Source organism: Chlorocebus sabaeus, chromosome 8 (assembly GCF_047675955.1).
Source record: "Chlorocebus sabaeus isolate Y175 chromosome 8, mChlSab1.0.hap1, whole genome shotgun sequence".
In the NCBI taxonomy this organism is placed as follows: domain Eukaryota; kingdom Metazoa; phylum Chordata; class Mammalia; order Primates; family Cercopithecidae; genus Chlorocebus; species Chlorocebus sabaeus.
In genome coordinates this window covers 100,719,229-100,738,615 of record NC_132911.1, presented here as the reverse complement: position 1 = coordinate 100,738,615, position 19,387 = coordinate 100,719,229, and the positions used below count along the sequence as shown (strand labels likewise).

Sequence of the window (19,387 nt, the reverse complement as noted above, 5' to 3'; positions counted from 1 at the left end):
TTGTGTCATAATTATTGTAAGATGACCTCAAACATTCAATAAAAAACAATTCTCTCTAGGAAAGATTCACTTGGGAAGCTGAAAAGCATAAGCATGTTTTATACAGACTGCTTATGCAGGCCCTGATTTAGGGTATTATGCACTGCCAGTTTGAATTAGAGGGAGTATCAATCAAAAGCACTTTATTTAGAAAGGTGAAAATATTCTAGAAATGTTGTTTGGTGAACCTAATTTAAAACAGCATGAACTTATTCCACTTAAAAACATCCATATGCCTGTGAAATAGCTAAGTTACATTTTTTTTTTTTTTTTTTTTTTTGAGACGGAGTCTCGCTCTATCACCCAGGCTGGAGTGCAGTGGCCGGATCTCAGCTCACTGCAAGCTCCGCCTCCCGGGTTCACGCCATTCTCCTGCCTCAGCCTCCCGAGTAGCTGGGACTACAGGCACCCGCCACCTCGCCCGGCTGGTTTTTTGTATTTTTTAGTAGAGACGGGGTTTCACCATGTTAGCCAGGATGGTCTCGATCTCCTGACCTCGTGATCCGCCCGTCTCGGCCTCCCAAAGTGCTGGGATTACAGGCTTGAGCCACCGCGCCCGGCCTAAGTTACATTTTTATTTCAATAATAGGTTGCAAAGGGGGAAGAAGCTGTAGCTTAAGCAATCATATACAAAATCTCTCTAAATAACTCTGGAGTTACAAGGTAACCAGGTAGCGCTGGGTGAAAATGAATTCAGGTGTTTGAACTGAAGCTTCCCAAAATGCCCCAGGGGCTAGTTTTGACCTGGTGATAGCGAACTTTAAGAATGATTCCACTGTCAATTGCATTTACCGAGCTGCCAAGACTGGCCATAGACTGGCTCTCTCCCTAAAAGGGCCTTGAACGCAAGGAGAACATCCAGAGCAGGACCTTAGAGAAAGCATCAAAAGTCTGCCATATTTCACATAGAAATGAAGCTTAAGCTGGGGACTAAAATCATTTCTTGATATCACGTTTGAGCATAATCTCTGTAACGATTGACAAGCATGGGGAATGGAGAAGAAAAGGCAAATATCAGTTTTTTTTTTTGTTTTGTTTTGTTTCGTTTTGTTTTTGAGAAGGAGTCTCACTCTGTCGCCCAGGCTGGAGTGCAGTGGCCGGATCTCAGCTCACTGCAAGCTCCGCCTCCCGGGTTTACGCCATTCTCCTGCCTCAGCCTCCCGAGTATCTGGGACTACAGGCGCCCACCACCTCGCCCGGCTAGTTTTTTGTATATTTTTTTAGTAGAGACGGGTTTCACCGGGTTAGCCAGGATGGTCTCGATCTCCTGACCTCGTGATCCACCCGTCTCGACCTCCCAAAGTGCTGGGATTACAGGCTTGAGCCACTGCGCCCGGCCCAAATATCAGTCTTTTTATGCCATTACAGACAAATTTTAGTGCGGCATTGCTTAAAGATGAAAGAAAAAACTAAATGGTGTGTCCAAGAAGCATTATTTCATCTGTTTTAACCCTATAACAATTTATGAATTTTAATCTCCATAAGTTCTTTCAGGAAACAGCAATACAGTAGGACATATTTTAACCTTGCCTTTGGCCCTCTTATTACAACACAGTCATTAAGACCTGCGTTTCAGAGGCAAGCAGGCCGGGATTTGAAGTCCACCTCTGCCACTTACTAGGAATCTCAGCAAGCTGCTTGAGCTCTCTGTGCTCCCTCTTTTGTGTATCTAAAAATGGATGTTAACATCTGTCCACAGAGTTGATGTAACAGCAATTGCAAGGAAGGTCCTAATGCATTGCCTAGTATCCAGGGTATGCTCAATCCATCTAGCGTCCTAATCCATTTTAGAATTTATTTACATATTTTATTGTTTTCATAATGCCCAATTGCTATGGTGTATGTTCTTGGTAAGTGACTCTGATAGTAGTTCTGAAGCAGTTGAGAGGCAAGAGACACACTCCCCTGGTGGTAGGGGGCTGGGAAATGGAGATGGGGTACATAGTTTGAAAATAAAAAAGCCTCCCATTTCAGATTCTCACAGATTTCTACTGGGGAGAGGGGAAGAGGAGACCCTCCAACCTCAGCCTTCAGCTGAGAAACACTGGCCTTTCTAATGGCAGAGACCTTTTTATTTCCTTCCCATGTATTCCTCACAAGGCCTGGCATACAGCAGAGTCAATAAATCAATCTGAGTTTGTTTCTGTTTCATAATAAAATATGATTCAGAATCCAGTTAGTTCAGTTCCTTAAAGAAAACAATATTATGTTTTGTGATCAATGCATAATTAAAACAAATTTCCCATTAGTTCCCCGACCTTTACAATTTTAGTCACATAAACCCATTAAAGAAGTTAATTCTCGACTACTGTGTAATGTAACGTATTTTCTCTCAGTGATGAGTATAAACAATAAGTACATTAAAAAATGATGAACCTTTATTATAGTCTTCAAAGGTCAGAATCATACAGAGCTATGGACAAGAAATTAGGATAGAAATATGCTTAAAATGCTTCAAAAGTAATGGTGAGACTTCTGGTCAATATGAAGCAGCAAATTTACACCATTATAAGCCTCCTCCTGTTCCAAACATGTGATAATTAGAGATGAAACATAAAAAATAAACACAGAAAGGTTATAGTTTGTCTCCAAGAACCAGATAAACATCTCTGTGGACTAGAAATGCATTAGAATCACAAACAGTGAGTAAGTCTGAAGCTAGGGAACCTGCAAGGCTCCAGATTTAGAAGCCAGCACTGACTGCTGGGCATTCTGCTCCTACAGGATAAGAGAATCTAAAACCGGCTCACTGGAGATAAGGAGACCTAAGCCAGGTTAACTGTAAAGCCAAACAAGGAGGTTGGGCTAATAAGAAGAAGCTAAAAACAAAACTGCAACAACAACAACAAAAAAAAACATGACACACTAAGAGGAAGAGTTTTATAAAAATTTGAGCCTGTAGGAGAAAAGTTGACAAAGATATGATTCAGAACCAGGCACAGAATCAAACCACCTGCTGGCTTGGTAACAGAGTATGTGATATCCCCAATATCACCATTGGCAAGGATGGCTGATAGAACATAATAAAACCTGGGTCTATCCTGGAAGTCTTTCAGACCAGACAAAAGTGATCACAAAACCTCAAGGAAAACAAGAGTAAGCCCGGAGAGAGGGGAAAAAAAGGTAATAAAAAGTGAACGTAAAATCATCCCACTCAAAATGAGTCAGCAAACAAAAATTCCAAAACCCATGAAAAGGTGTAATACTAAAAATGTCAACAAGAATTAAAGCATATGAATACAAAAAAAAAAAAAATCAAGAAGACAGTAAGAAAGGAAAAGACAGACAAAAGGACTATAGGACTAAAAGAAAACAACTAATGAAATGGCAATAATAAATCCTCCCCTTCCCAATCATTACACTAAATTTTAATGAATTGATTTCCAATCAAAAGACATAGAGTAGCTGAATGGAAAACAATTACAAAATACCCAACTACATGCACTCCACAGGAAATTCACTTTAGACTTAGTGACACATACAGGGTGAAAGTGAAGGGCTAGTAAAAAGTATTCTAAGCAAATGGTAACCAAAAGAATGCATGGGTGGCCGTACTTAGACAAAACATACTTCGAGTCAAAAACTATCACAAGAGACAAAGAAGGACATATATAACGATTAAAAAGGTCAATCCATCAAGAAGATATAGGAATTATAAATATATATGCATGCAACATCAGAGCACCTAGATATGTAAAGCAAATATTGACAGAACTGAAGGAAGAAACAGATAGCAATATAATAATAGTAGGAAACTTCAATACCACACTTTCAATAATGGAGAGGACATCAATACGGAAGATAAGTAAGGAAACAGAGGACGTGAATAATACTATAGATCAAACAGACCTAACAGATACATATGGAACATTTCACCCAGCAGTGGCAGAATACACATTCTTCTTAAGTGCCCCAAATTTTTCTCCAAGGTAGGTAACTTGCTAGGTTACAAAAAAAGTCCTAACCGACTTAAGAAGATAGAAATCATACTAAGTATTTTTTTCTGACCACAATGGAATGACACTAGAAATTAACAGCAAAAGAAAAACTGAAAAATCTACAGATATATGGAAATTAAAGAACACACTTTTAAATAGCCATTGTGTCAAAAAAGAAACCAAAAAGGAAATTAGACAATATCTCAATATAAACAAATGGAAACACAATATATCAAAACTTATGGGCTGCAGTTCACAAATTGGAAAAATTAATACTGTTAAAATGTTCATACTATCCAAAGCAACCTAAAGATTCAGTGTCATCTTGTAACTGAACACAGGTCTGGCCACTCACTGCTTGCAGACTCCAATTAACAAGGGAGAGGTCCAGTAGAAAGAAAGTTACTTTATTAACCAGAACTAGTAATGGGGAAGTGGCCAGATTCCCTATCTAAAGTAACCACTTTGAGTTTCTAGGAAGAAGGTAAGTATTTAAAAAGGGGGGACTTGATGTGGAAGGCAAGCAGGAGTTGTGCTAAGTGCTAAGTACTAGATGTGTGTATCTTTTTTTTGGTGGCTATATTGGGTCTTGGTCCACCTGGAGCATGGGCCAGCATCATCTCAACAATGGCCAGGTTGTTGACTAGCTACCCGAGGTTATCTGAAATTTCGCAGCAGGGTTTCCAGGTTTGGTCTGCCTGTCTCAAGATTAAGTCCCAGAACTTTAAGTAAGCACATAATTAGATACTAGCATACAGTTAGATAATGATGGGAAAGAAAGGGACATGAAGTCTTATTTTTAAGGTTAAGGGGAAAAGCTTCTGCAGTTGGCTTCAAGGTTACATCTTGTGATTAGGGAGAAAAGAGAAAGGAGAAAAAAAGTTTTAAAGTGCATTTTTGAAGCCAAGCTGCTTGGTTACAATCCCTATCAAAATCCCAATGGCAGTTTTGTTGTTGTTGTTGTTGTTGTTGTTGTTTTTACAGGCATAGAAAACACAATTCTAAAATGTATATGGAACCACAAAAGGCCACGAATAGCCAAATCAATTATAAGAAAAAACAACAAAGCTGGAAACATCACACTTCCTGATTTCAACATATATTACAAAGCTACAGTAATCAAAACAATGTGGTACTGACATAACAACAGTCATATAGACCAACGGGAGGAGACAATGGGGATACATTTGAAAAATGTGTCATTTAGGCAATTTCGTTGTTGTGCAAGCACCATAGAGTGTACTTAACAAACCTAGATGATATAGCCCACTCCATTATAATTTTGTGAGACCACTTTCACACATGTGGCCTGTCATTGATCAAAACAGCATTATGTGGCACATGGCATATATACATGTTCTTAGTCAAATATATTTGGAAAATGCTGTACCGATATATCTCATTGTAGAGAAACCATTGAATGATATTTTATGCAGCGTTTCTCAAATGTTATATCCATGCATTCACCAAGAATTTACCAAACCACTGTGTGCTGGCCACCATACTATGTACTGGGGATACAGCAATTAACTGACAGACAATGGCTCTGTTCTTCTCAGTTTCTAATTGGAGGACCGTCAATGTACAAGTTAACAAAAATAATTCCAGAGACTGACACATGCTGTGAAAAAATAAAATCAAGTGATATGACAGATAGTGGCAAAGAAATCAGTGGCCAGAAAAAGGCCTTTCCAAGAAAGTAAGGTTTGAGTTGAGACTTGATTGATAAGAGTTGGCCACATGACACTCTGAGAAAGAGATCTACAGCCAAATGGAGCAGCTGAAGCAAAGTCCACAGGGTCAGAATGAATTTGAGTGCTGACGTCTTTCTTCACAAGTTAGATTAAGTGGCATAGTGACCCAGGAAGCTCCATTTAGGGAATCTTGAGGTACCAGAAATACTAGTTTAATTTGGATTTCAGAATTATGGACAGGCATGTTAATTTAGAAAATCAAAGAAATAAGGAAACACTACCAAACAGATTCATCTTGCTGATAATAATTTTCTTTCAATTAGTGAAATGTGATATATTAAATTCAGAAGTCCCAAGAAATATTCAATATAGCAAACTAAAATGACAATTGTTTTCTAGAATTATTTTTCTAATTATCAAATAATTTTGCTTTGGAAATGAAAGCAATGCAAGTATCTGTTATAGAAGTCCTCTGGAATGGAACTAAAAGGGAAGAGTCGTTTTTGAAAAAAGTCTTTCTGCTATGAAAAACTGGCAGACGAGTGCTGAAGATGAAATCAAATGGAAGAGGAGCTGGATAACCAGGGAGACATAAGCAGGGATATATCTTTTCACAAAGTTAATTGGAAAACCAGCATCATAGAAAGAGGGCCTGATATGTGCAGTCTGTGGTGCTGGTATCATCAACAGGTCAGCATGACCCAGGGATTCCGCAGTGCATGAAATGAGCAGCCACTGCTGAGGGCAAGTCACCTGGAAGTCACTTGAGCTGACTACAATTCACAGCATCACCCGTGTTGAACAGAGAGCAAACACAGGCGAACCTGAAAGCAAGCTAATAGTGTGGAGAACTTGCTTAAGAAAGAGGACATGGTTTAGGAGCAAGAAGAAACCAGTTAATGGAGACTTCGCCCTAGGCATATATGATAAAATGGGGACAAGAGAACAAGTTAATGGGAAGGGTTTTATTTTAGTAAGAAATGAAACATCACATCATTAAACAGATTATCTTACAGAAATATATTGTAATACTTCCAACTTCAAACCTAACTTGAAAGAAGTGCCAAATTGGATATAGGTGCAAACACAACCAGGCTCCTAGGCACTCTTTCATCTTGGAAAAAAAAAAAAAGGACAGCTCAATCAAATCTTATATGGAATAGAGTGCTTTGTTTAAATCAATTTCCTGATTAGATATATTAGATTTTAAAAATACAGTTGTCAATCCTTCTTAAAGATATCAGCTAAGATCAATGGAACACAACAGACAGCACCGAAGCACATCTGTGTATATGTATACAAAATAATTAAGTTTGTTGTAAAAGATGCACCATAATACCAACATACCATCTGCATTATGAAACATCCACAACAATGGAAATTCAAAATGAGATAACCCTCAGTTTTATGTTTGCTCCCAACATCCTCATGGATCTCCCCATACCCACTTTTGAGACTACTGTGCTCTCTGCCTCCACTGACCCTGGCTGAACAGCAACCATGCTCTCTAGGAGAGCAGGGCCCATGACCATCCTGCTTATCATCCAATATCTGGTTCCTTAGAGCACTCAGCAAGCATTAGTTCCCCCAGAGGTCTTTTCTTCCTAGGGGGCTGACACTGGATATAGGAGATATAAGCTTTTCGATGAGCTTTAAGCAGTCTAATTCTGCAGTCTAATTCTACAACTTCTGGGGACACTGAACAAAACTTTACCCGGAGACATGATGACAAGTGCTGGGGTGTAAAGTGAGTCCTGTAGCTTCAGCTACTGCTAAAAGTGAAGGGAAGTTTTTTTTATACCCTCTAGGAACTATAATCCATAAAAAAAAAAAAAAAAAAAAAAAAGGAATTCGAGGTATTTTCCCACTACTTAGGCCACTGGAAGAATTTTTTAGATTGAAAGGAATAAATATGCAAACACTGTAACCTTTTAGAAGTACAACTGTTTAAAAAGAGTATACTAGCAAGCTGCTCAAATATTCTAAAACAATGAGCAGCTTGACATTTTTCAATCCAATATTTTAAAACTCAGATCCACATGTGCACTGGAAATTAATGCCATTTGTTCAACAATGATAGACTTGATTCATATCCACGCTCATACAGTGGATTATATTTGCTGGTTTCATTAAACCTTCAAAAGGTTACAGCTGGTTGACATATGAAAAACTCCACACCTCCAGAACAGGAAATTTTGTACCAGTCCTTTTTTTTAGATTATTTTTGAAATAACAAAACTACACTTCAGAAAGAAATGGTAAAGCATAGGACTCTGTTCCTTACTAGCATTGATTATATTTTCAAATTTTTATTATATCAGGATATACTAACGAGATGACAGAAGCAGGGGGTCACGAACAAATGGACTGAGCACACTAGAGGCACCTCAGAACTCCCAGAACTGCCTGGAGGGGACTTTGGAGGGAGGCTGCAGCTCTTGACCCAAGGCTGTAGGATGCAAAACTGGGCATGAACCATAATGAGACTACTTTTGGAATCTTGGTTGGTGGGCCAGAGGATATTTTGATCATAGACAGGACTCAGGGTTTCAGTACTAAATAATATCAATTGTCATACTGTGTTTTTGATAACACTAAAAAAAGAAAAATTCTCAAGAGGAATTGTAGCAGGACTAACAGAAGGCTGTATAACTCCAGAGAGATCGAAGCCAGCCTTTAAATATGCTTTTTAAAGTACTTGAATCAGGAAAAAAGAACTTCTTGACCATGCCAGAGACATATTATGATCAATGTGGGTTAAATTAGGGCTTCCAAAATCATGACAGTAATTTCTGCAGTAAGATCTTTAACATCTATTAATGTACAAAACCTTCCAGCCTAAAAGGTTCAGTAACACAAATAACTATTACATTGTCAAACCCTGAGTGACAGTAAGAGTCCTGGAATTAACCCCAATACGCATTAGAAGCTTCAACTACTGTACCTAGACACATTTTTGAAAAATTTCACAAACATACAAAAAGCTACAACACTTCTCACAGTGGTTATGTTATGACCCTACAATGCCCTTCAGGTATCCATTTTTCTACTCTTTTGAAAATGGAGGTTTCTTCAGATTCCTAATTTCCTCAATTATTTCATTTTAACTTAAATAAACCAAGAGGGCCAGCCTGCTACTTTCTTGCTGTGCAACATTATACCCGTTACTTAGCATCCCTGTGCCTTGGTTTCTTAACTATAAAAGGAGAAGAGTAATAATACTTAAAGTGCTGGTTATTATGAGTATTAGCAGGATATGCAGAAATCATGTGGAACAAGGCCTGACCCATGGTAGTCAGTTATCAATGATTTGTATTATTTCAACTGTATCTATGGATTGTATGAAAATAGGTCCCACCGTGATATACAGAGAAAATAATACATAGGATCTTTATAACAAACTTAATTATTGTGTACACACATCCATGGATGCACCTCAGGGCTGTCTGTTCTGTTCCACCGATCTTAGCTGATATTCAAATTGTTAATAATTTACTTCCAGGTCATTCAGCTTTTCTAATTAAAATTCTGGCCTGGGATTATCTGTTATTTTACAGCGAAGTGCTAGAGGCTTTCCAAAGAAAGAGGATTTGCATAGGTTTGGAAGGCCAGCTGCTGACTCCAGCTATCATTCAAGCCACTGGACATTACCGGGATCCAATGGGAGCCTTCTAGAAAGCCAGGTCTCTAGTAAATAATATATCTAGAGTCCTCTCAAATAGAGCTCAACTAGATTAGCTATACGTACATCATAGGAAGGTCTGGATGCAGCTCCAAGAGGTGACATTAAGAGTCATATTTTGGCAAAGAGCCAAAGGGAAGAATGACAAAGAGGCACTAGACTGAAATTTTCCCATTGTGGCTCTTAGAGCACCAGCATCAGAATTGTTGTGGCATCTGCATCAGTGCAGACTCCTGGGTCCCACCCCAGATCTAGTGAATCAGAATCTGAGCCTGGGTCCCAGGAATCTACATGTTTTTGTTGTTGTTGTTTGTTTGTGTTTAAAGGAATATACATTTTAATCAAGCACTCAGATTATTGTAATAGATGCTGTATTTCCAGAACTGTTCCAGATATTTTACCCAGGTCATGGGACTGAGCCATAAACATATGTTGTTGGTGACGGATCTTCTGTATCAGCTAGAGGAGCCATAGGTTGTTTGGCCTATGTGTCACCTCTTTTATACCCCAAGGGTCTCTTTTTTCATTTGCTTGGTCCCTGAACCCAACCCAGCCTCAAACAGAGAAACGAACACTACAGATCTCGCTGGGACCAAAGAAGGCAACTGGGCAGAGCGGGCCACCCTGAAAACTTCGCTCCAAGTACCCTGCCTCTATAGGATTCCTCCCTTAATATGCATCTGGCAAGATGATCAAATTCCCATTTAAAAAACAATTGTAGGGGCTTAGGCTAAGACAGTAAAGTTCACAAATCCAAACTCAGCCCCCTGCATTATGGGGATGAAAGAAGGGAATGGGATATGGTAAAATATCAAATAATTGCATTTTATGGTTTACTTGTGAAATCAAGTTAAACAGTCTTTGGAAGGGCAATGCTATTTGAGATTCTGCCAACAAAAGTAGCCAAATTGTTTCTCTAAATTATGAATGAGGAATATACCATTTTCAGTTGTTTAGATATTGCCAAATAAATTAATATTCTTGAGAGGAAAGGATAAGCTTAACATTCCGGCTCATATATCACCATTAAAAAGATTCAGTATTTCAGCAGTAGCTTAAATGGCTAAACACCTTCCTCTTTGGCTTATTTGCCTTATTATCACTCTTTATCAGTTCAGTTTTCTTGCATTTCTATATTTAAAAATATAAAAATGATTAAATTTAATTCATGGGTATGAGAATAGGACTTAGAAATGCATTATGTATGTAAAGATACAAAAACGGTGCTTACCTCATCGAATAAAATTACAAGGTTTCATTCTAATTGTTTTAGAATCATGGTTCTCAGTTATATTCATGACATCCCTAGCAGGAAAGAAAAACATCATCTCTGGCAGGATGGACTAGGAGACCTAGAGGGGCCTGGCAAATTTTCCAGGGTTCCACAGCATGTTAGCTGGGAAACCCTCAGTTCTAAGCCGCCTTGGTTGCTCCATCTACCCAACCTCATACTGACACTCAATAACAACTCATTACTACTAATAGTAACCATATTGTACAGTTTTACGACACACTGCCATGCTTTGGACAGGAGCCTACAAAGAAAGAACTCTTTATAGAGTGCAAACTAGGGCAATATATGGGCAGCTGAAAGTCTCAAGCTGATTTACATGCAAGCCAGTCAGGACGAAAGATTAAAAGAAACTAGGAACCCAGGCAAATTCAGCTGAGCTCTGGCATGCAAATAAAGTTTACAAATGAGAAAGACATCAAGTTTATAATAGTAAGAGTGCAAGGCCAGCACAAGTTCAGCCAATCCCAGCAGCTTGTTAAAAGCAGTTCTCCCCTGCCCTACTGAAACTGTTTTCTGATTTCAAAGTTACATAAGCCTATCAGCAGCAGCAGCAGCACCAGGGCACTCCATGTATTACCCACATTCCATCCAGCTAATTACCAAGTGCCAGACAGGCTTCTATGGGAGAGGGCTGAAAGCAATTTTGTAAGTCCCTGTGTTTTCATTTATGTGAATTTCTCAGCTTTTCTAGGTCAGAGAAACACTGGGTGATTACAAGCTCTTACTTATATGGAAGGGTGAAAAAGCATGCTGGCTCATTTTAAGGAGCTGACACCACTTCCCAAGATATGTGGAAAGAAGATGAAGTGTTTGAATGAATCCAAAAGGTATTCTTTTTAAGTAGAATTAATTGATAGGAGATTTAATGTCTCCTGAAGGAATCAATAAAGAGATCATATGAGGTACTCTGAGTATTAAATTACCAAAGAAGACCAACTCCAGTAATAAAAGATGGGCTAGTTGATAGAAATTCAACTCCATGTAGCTCTTCCTATACTACAATGAGTAAAGAGCTGAAAACATTTTATAGTATTGATTTTTTCATTCATTTAGCAAATACTCAGTAGAGCCTACTTTATCTTAGGAAGTGAAGTGAACTCAAGAAATACAGAAGTCAAGTTTCCTTCTCTCACTCCAGAAGCCATCTTCCATTCTTCATCATCCCATTTGCAGGATACACAGTAATAATTCATTTGTCTTCTCCACTAGGTTTTAGCTAATCAGTGAATGAATACATAAAAGAAGCAAAGAAAGAACAAAACTAAGGAAGTCTTGAAAGACTTCAAGACAAATTGTGTGAAGAAAAGAGAGGGAGAGCAAGATGGAGCACTATTCCTTTCAAGAGGACACACCATCCGGTTTGCTGTGAAAGTCAAATTTGTAAAAAGAAATATTTGGAGAACTGATGGTTTTCTCTTTCTGTGTGTGAGCTAACTTCTCCATATGGCGCCAATGCTAACCATCAGTTTTATGAAGCATGATTTGCATGTGGATTTCTATTAGAATCACATTTATTTTAGAGCTGGAAAGAATTGAAAGGTCCATTTGGCAGACTTGTTTTAATGTCTTAACTATTTTTAAATATAATTTATTAGTAGACAACATAAACTTAGGGAACAATGAGGTAAAAAAAAATAGGGCAAGAAAAGTCATTTTTACAGAGAAAAATAGAAAAATATTTATTATGATAAGAGTCAGACTCTCATTAAGTTTTTGCTTGGTATCCCTGAAAAGAGTATTGGTGGCAAAAAGTTAAGACTTCTGCAAATACCATGCACTAAAGAGGAAAAGGAAGAACCAGAATTCTTATATACTTCTAATAGGAATGTAGATTGGCATAATCTCATTGAAAACAATTTGACATTACCCAGCAAAGCCAAGTATGTGTAAACCTCGTGACCCAGAAATTCCACTCCTAGGTATATATCCTAGAGCAACTCTTGTCTGTATGTGCCAAGAGATATGGACAAAAATGTTCATAAGCAGCACTGTTTGAAACAACGAAAACTGGAAATGACCGAAAAGTCCATCAACAGTAGAATGGCGAGGTGAGTTGTGGCATATTCACACAATGGAGTGTTATAAGCTGTGAAAATAAATGAAGCACAGCTGCACGTTGCAATATGAATGCTGTTAAAAAAAAGCAAACTGTAAAAGACTATGTACAACTAAAACAGCAACTTTATAAAGCTTTTAAAAAAGCAACTATATAATACACTGTTTCAACATACTCATAATATGGAAAAACTAATTTTAAAAAATATAAGATAAGTAACACAAAAAAATTCAGACTAGCATTGGCAGGGTGAGAGGACACAGGAAGACCATATAGCAGGGGTCCCCAACCCCCAGCTAGCATACTGGTACCAGTCTGTGGCCTGTTAGGAATATAGCCACACAACAGGAAGTGAGCATTACCGCCTGAGCTCCGCCTCCTGCCACTCGGATTAGTGGCAGCATTAGATTCTCATAGAAACCCAAACCCTATTGTGAACTGCACATGTGTGCTCCTTAGGTAATTCTAACTAATGCCTGATTGCCTGATGATCTGAGGTCAAATAGTTTCATTGACTAAGGTCAATGGTATTAGTGATCTTAGGTTGAGAGATAAATTTACAGATGACTGTTTTATTGCTAAGCTTCGTAACTTACATAGGTGGTACATATTCTGTTGTATATACCAACTATTACATATAAAGAATTTTAAAAAGTTCAGATACCTTGTATGATGAAATACTAAGCAGCCAATGAATAGAATAATTAAATTAGATCCACACATACTAATGCAAAAAGACTTCAAGACAAATTGTGTGAAGAAAAAGTCCCAGAATAGTACTATAGCACAATCTCATTTCTGTAACAAAGAAGCACAGAAAGTAAAAGCTCCTAAAACTATATGCTATGTATGTATCTGTACAGGAGACCTTCTGTTTGTCCCTCCAGTCCACTCTCCACCCTTCTCCACTCGGCTCTCTGGCTAAAGGGGCTGACCTGTATGGACTACATCAATAGGTTTTCGTGTTCCCTTGGCTTCCTATAGGGTTCAGTCAATGGGGGCGCTTAGAAGCAGAGAGGAAGGAGTGCATTTATTCCCAGCCCCTTTCCTGTAGTTGATAAGAACTGGCTGCATCTGTTCATCAAAGGTCTCAGTGCCCATTTGAGGGTCCTTTCTGCAGCACCCTTTCTGTGTCCGGGTTTCCATGACCACTTCCTCTCTGTGCCCCTTCAGATTTAGCGTTGATAAACACGATCCCCGGTGCTTTCCCTATACCCTCTCTATGTCATATAAATACTCCCTTTATTAAATTAAACCTCAATTATCCTAATTTGGTTTTGTTGTTGTTGTTGTTTAGAGACCAAGGTCCTGCTCTGTCACCTAGACTGGAGTGTAATGGCACCATGCTACTTCATTGCAGCCTCAAACTCCTAGCCTCAAGCGATTCTCCCATCTTGGCCTTCCAAAGTGCTGGAATTACAGGCATAAGCCACCACACCGGTCTAAATTATTCTAATTTGAATGTACCGTCTGTTTCCTACTGGAATCTCAACTGATACAATCATATATGGATATGCAAGCATAGAAAATGGACTAAAAAGATACACAAGAAAAGGTTATCAGTTGTTAACGCTGGTGAAAGAAGCTAGAATTTAAAGAAGAAGGAAAACATTAATGTTTTGGCCTTTGCATTTCTGTATTGTATAACTAACTTATTTCTAAGAGGAAAGTGTCATGTAGTTTTTTGGGCAAAACAAAATTTTAAGAGTTCCAAAAAAATAATAATTTTTAAAAATGCACAAGCTGGGTAGTTTAAACAACAAACTGGGTTCCTTTCATCTCAACATTCCCTGTAACTAGCACAGTGCCTGACTAGCACATCATGGGATAGGAGCTTCTAAGGAATGCAGACACTGTAATCCTGTGAATATTAAACCTAAAAGATATCTTAGAAGCAAGCTTAGCTTCTGTAAGGTTTAGTAATAAGAGGGAAGGGAGAAACACCTCTAGAGTCGCTCAACAGAGGCTTCCTAGAAAATGTGGCAATTGACTACAGGTATAGGCAACAACTGGACTGTCGGCTGGATCCTGGACTGCACTGTGTATACAAAGCTGAGGTCCCAAGCCCTGTGCAGGCTGAACTGTGTCACGGTCCCTGGACATTAGAATTTTACTTGACCATGTTCATACAAGTGTCTCTTCTAAGGTCTAAGGTCTGGCAGACTTCCAGTACTACTATCTCCTCTCTTGCTCCCCAGGGCCTAGAGGCATCTCTTGATTATGAACTCCAAGGCAAAATCCTTTGGCCACCATGCTATGACTACTGGACTGGACTCTTTCTGAGCACCTGAAGCTGGGGGTGGCCACCAACACCTGCCTTACCCCAGCAGGGAGATTAAATTCAGGTCCAGGCTCCTCCCATCTGGCCCACTCGGCCATAGAAAACTAGCTCTGGCTAACTCGACCTGTCCTTCAAAACTCAGATTAGATGGGACTCCCTCTGACAAGCCTTTCCTGATTCCCTGAGTTTAAGTGCTCTCCTTAAATGACCCAAAGGCACTGCATACTTCTTCTATCATAATATTTATTATACTATATTGAAATTGCCCATTTACTTGTGCGTAACATCTCAAAAAACTGTAAGCTTTTTGAGGGCAAGACTAAGCCTTATGCATCTCTCAGTCATAAGAGACAATGACATAAAGTAGGAGTCATTAAATACTGGAAAGAAAAAGGGAGGAAGGAAAGGAGGGAATGCCCAGAGAGGGAGGAGAGAGGGAGGAAGGAAGGAAGGAAGGAAAGATACCACATGCTGCTAGATCCACACATATGAAAATACAAAATAAATGACCCTGCTTTATCTGATCTAATGACCTTTAAAGCTTTGGGTATGGAGAAATCAAAGTAAAGATAAAGTAATAGATGCATCATATGCTTACTGAGAACCTTCTCTCCACCAATAACTACCAGGGTGATATAATTGTGAGAAGAAAACAGACCATACTCCCTTCCCCAGTCTCATTCATACATGTGGGAAAACTTTGTTTTTCAAACTTTGTATGTTTCTAAATGTTTTCAGATATTTTCCAAATATCTCCCCAATATCTTTGGGATATTTAGATATTTCTGTATGTTTCTACTAATTGTTGACAGGCAAGAGATTTTGTGAGGTTGAGTTAATCAGCACTTGGTACAACTATCAGAGACCTGTACTGGTTCCTCTGTGCTGAATTATCTCAAGAATTCTTTGCCAAAGTAATACAAATTAATGTTTAATGTTGGCCTCTCTGTCTCTCTGATGGCCTTACTGAATTCTGTGGTATTTAAAGCATCACGGAAAGTAAATAATGAAGGTTTGGTGTTGCTTTTTTAAACACAAATTAAACCATTAAGCAAATGAGTCAGAAATTATATAAAAGAACATTAGGAATTGAAATGGACCTAAAAATGATTTCTAAAAGATGTTAGGCAAAACTTGCATCCCATTCAGTCCAGAAATACTGCATTAGACCCATAGTAAATAGGGCTACCTTTTAACTACCTGCCGCCACCCTTACCTCCTTCCAATGTGGGCCCACTGTACCCCATTGCCGCACTGCATCTGGGTGAGGGAATGCAGCACTTCATTCTTAACACACAAACCCTAAGTTTTCTCCAGGCACAAGAGATCTACACAAAAAGGCCACAAAAATGGGAGAAAGAATATACACAGAATTATAATTTCCTATCTGATGTTCACTACTTGGGCTCGTAAGACATTGGTTATGTTCATGAGAAAGATACGCAATGCATTGTTTAAAAAAAAAAAAAAAAAAAGAGGTAGACAAATTTGGAAAGCCCAGATGGGAGGATAATGAATTTGCATCAACTTTCAATTGTCTACATGTGGTTCACTAATGGAAACCTTTTCATCTCAGGCTGAGTTCCTGGCCATCATCAGGACAGAACTTACAAGTAAAGTACCTTTAAGCTATGCCACAAAGTAGATAACTATTTTGTGCTATAATTTGAGGGGGCCTAAAAAATCCTGAAATGCAAAATCTCTACCTTATCTAACCCCCTTACTGGCCTTTCCATGATACCTCAAATTTCCATGTTATACTCAACTAAAACATGTACAGTCCTTCACAAAAGGCTAATGCTATCAGGAATACAATACCTTAAACTGTTATCAGCTTGTGGTGGGTTGTGTGAGGGTGATATGTGGGTGAGTGAACACATACTAGCTTAACATCCATTTCCCTCTCTTTTGGAAACAGAACCTGTTAACCTCTTGGGAACCTCCCCTTCTCCACTCTCATCCATGGTTTGGGTGAGACTGACCTTGAGTTCTGGTTTCAGTGGTGGGTATGTGACCTAGTTTAAGACTATCACAGTTCTATAACCCCATCACAATGAAAATAGGCACATCTCAAGCCAAACTAATGAAAGCCCTATCTAGGACCTATGCCAGAGACATTTCTCTATTTTTCTTGGGATGCCAAGATGGTAGGATATAAGCCTGTTGCCATTAAGGCCTTTTGGACACTATATGTAGGATATAAGCCTGTTGCCATTAAGGCCTTTTGGGCACTGTGTAGGCAGCTTGCCTGAGAATGAAGCCACACTGAGAAAAGTTAAGATTTGTGAAGGAGAGGCAAACACCTGCCATCTTCTGGAAACCTGGATTCAGCCCTAACAAAACTCTTCAGTTACACAAGCCAATAACTTCCCTGCTTGTCAAACAAGTTTCTCTAGGTGTTTGACATTTAAAATCCCAAGAGTCCTGATTAATACATAGGTATTGATGCCCTAGGTTAAGTAATCAAAATGTATGGTAGAGAGAAATGTAGGCTGCATAGTGGAAGAAAGAACACAACTGGAAGATCGCGATGATCTGTCTCTGTTCCTTTTCTGCTCATAAGAGCTTATCCTTGGGTATGGTCCTTCATAATAAAATAAGGGGGCTTAAAATAATGAACTCCAAGCTCTCTCTAAGCTTTGACATACTGTGCTTCTAGGTATGCTTTGGAGGGTGGAAAGAAGAATCAAAAAGGAGCTGCTCTCCAGGGCATATTTTGTAGGCTTGCAAAGTAGGTTGGGAGTCGGGGGCTTGTTTAGCCCAGCTGGCAGCAATGTTCAGGCAAAAAAGGTGGGTTGCTCACAATAAGATGAATGGTCACACAGATTAACTTCAATGACTTGACAATTTTGCCAGAACCAGTCCTGACTATCAAAGAAACAAACTTCTGAGCTGAAGTCAAGACCTTCCTATTATCCATTCTTCTCCATGAGTAAGGCTGCCCCAGAGGTGAGGAGATGAGGGAAGCGACTGACATACTTAATGCGTGACTTGGCCCCTTTTGCTCAATCATGCCCCTGCCTGGAATGCCCTCTTCACTTAGGTCCCCGTGTCTAACACCTACTTGGCCTTCAGCATCGAGCCAGAGGGCTTTCTCCTCCACAAAGCCTTCCCATGCCATAGCACCACACAGTAATCTCTCTACCGTCTTTTATCCTAGGTTGCTTGTTGTGTGTTCCTCTCACTTAAAAATTACCTGATTCGGCCGGGCGCGGTGGCTCAAGCCTGTAATCCCAGCACTTTGGGAGGCCGAGACGGGTGGATCACAAGGTCAGGAGATCGAGACCATCCTGGCTAACATGGTGAAACCCCGTCTCTACTAAAAAAAATACAAAAAACTAGCCGGGCGCCGTGGCAGGCGCCTGTAGTCCCAGCTACTCGGGAGGCTGAGGCAGGAGAATGGCGTGAACCCGGGAGGCGGAGCTTGCAGTGAGCTGAGATCCGGCCACAGCACTCCAACCTGGGCGACAGAGCGAGACTCTGTCTCAAAAAAAAAAAAAAAAAAAAAAAAAATTACCTGATTCATTCATGGGCCTCACTGCACTGATGGGAGACTTCAGAGAATGCCAGACATGATGTGCCCAAGGGCACCCAGCTTCTCAGGGATAGTCAAATGAGAATCTAGGTCCCTAGACTCCACACGCAGAGCTCTTCCCTCCATATCCACTGATGGCCCCTACTACTACCTTCTCTTCATGCTCCTGTTGCATTTTCACTCTTATTGAATGCCGTCCAGGTGCTAGGCACTTAGGTTCCTTATGAACATTTTCTGCAACCATTACAGTTGCAGTAGAGGTACATATCACTATTCCCATTTTATAGATGAGGCACAGAGAAGGGACAGGAAAAGCTAGGATTTGAAACCAGGGCTATGTGGTTGTGAAGCCATTTTATTTTTCTTCTCTATCACCATCATCACCATCAATACCACATGGTCATCACTGCTATTACTAAGCAAGCAGCAGGAAACTTAAAGACATTACCTTACATTGGCTCCACCTTGCAACACAGGTGTTAATCCCATTTCATTTTACAGATAAGGTCACTTCCCCCAGGAAGCCTTTGCTGACCACCACACCCTGGAATAGGATGGTGCTCCTCCTAAGTGTTCCTCTCCCCTGTGTGCTTCCTCTCCCGATTTTAGAATTAATTTAGTGCCTCGGAAATACCAGTGTTTAGTCTCCTCCTGTGAATTAAACACAACTTGTGGGTGTTAGAATGTCTTGTCAATTACTTGTTCGGTAAACAATTGTTGAATGAATGAGGTTGACAAAGTCCACGAGAAGCTACTGCTGATGATATAGGACCACTTTCCATTTCACCCTGGACCTTCCAACCATTTACTACAGGAGGGAGCATCCACTTCCACACAGAGCAAGAACAAATGGGCCTGGGCTGCTGAG

General features: G+C 39.6%; 1 protein-coding gene across 2 annotated transcripts in view; it reads right to left on the bottom strand.

Annotated features, from left to right (window-relative positions):
• The window catches only part of CPQ (carboxypeptidase Q), a 509,668-nt gene that overhangs the window by 195,312 nt on the left and 294,969 nt on the right, over positions 1 to 19,387 (bottom strand). The window lies entirely within an intron of this gene.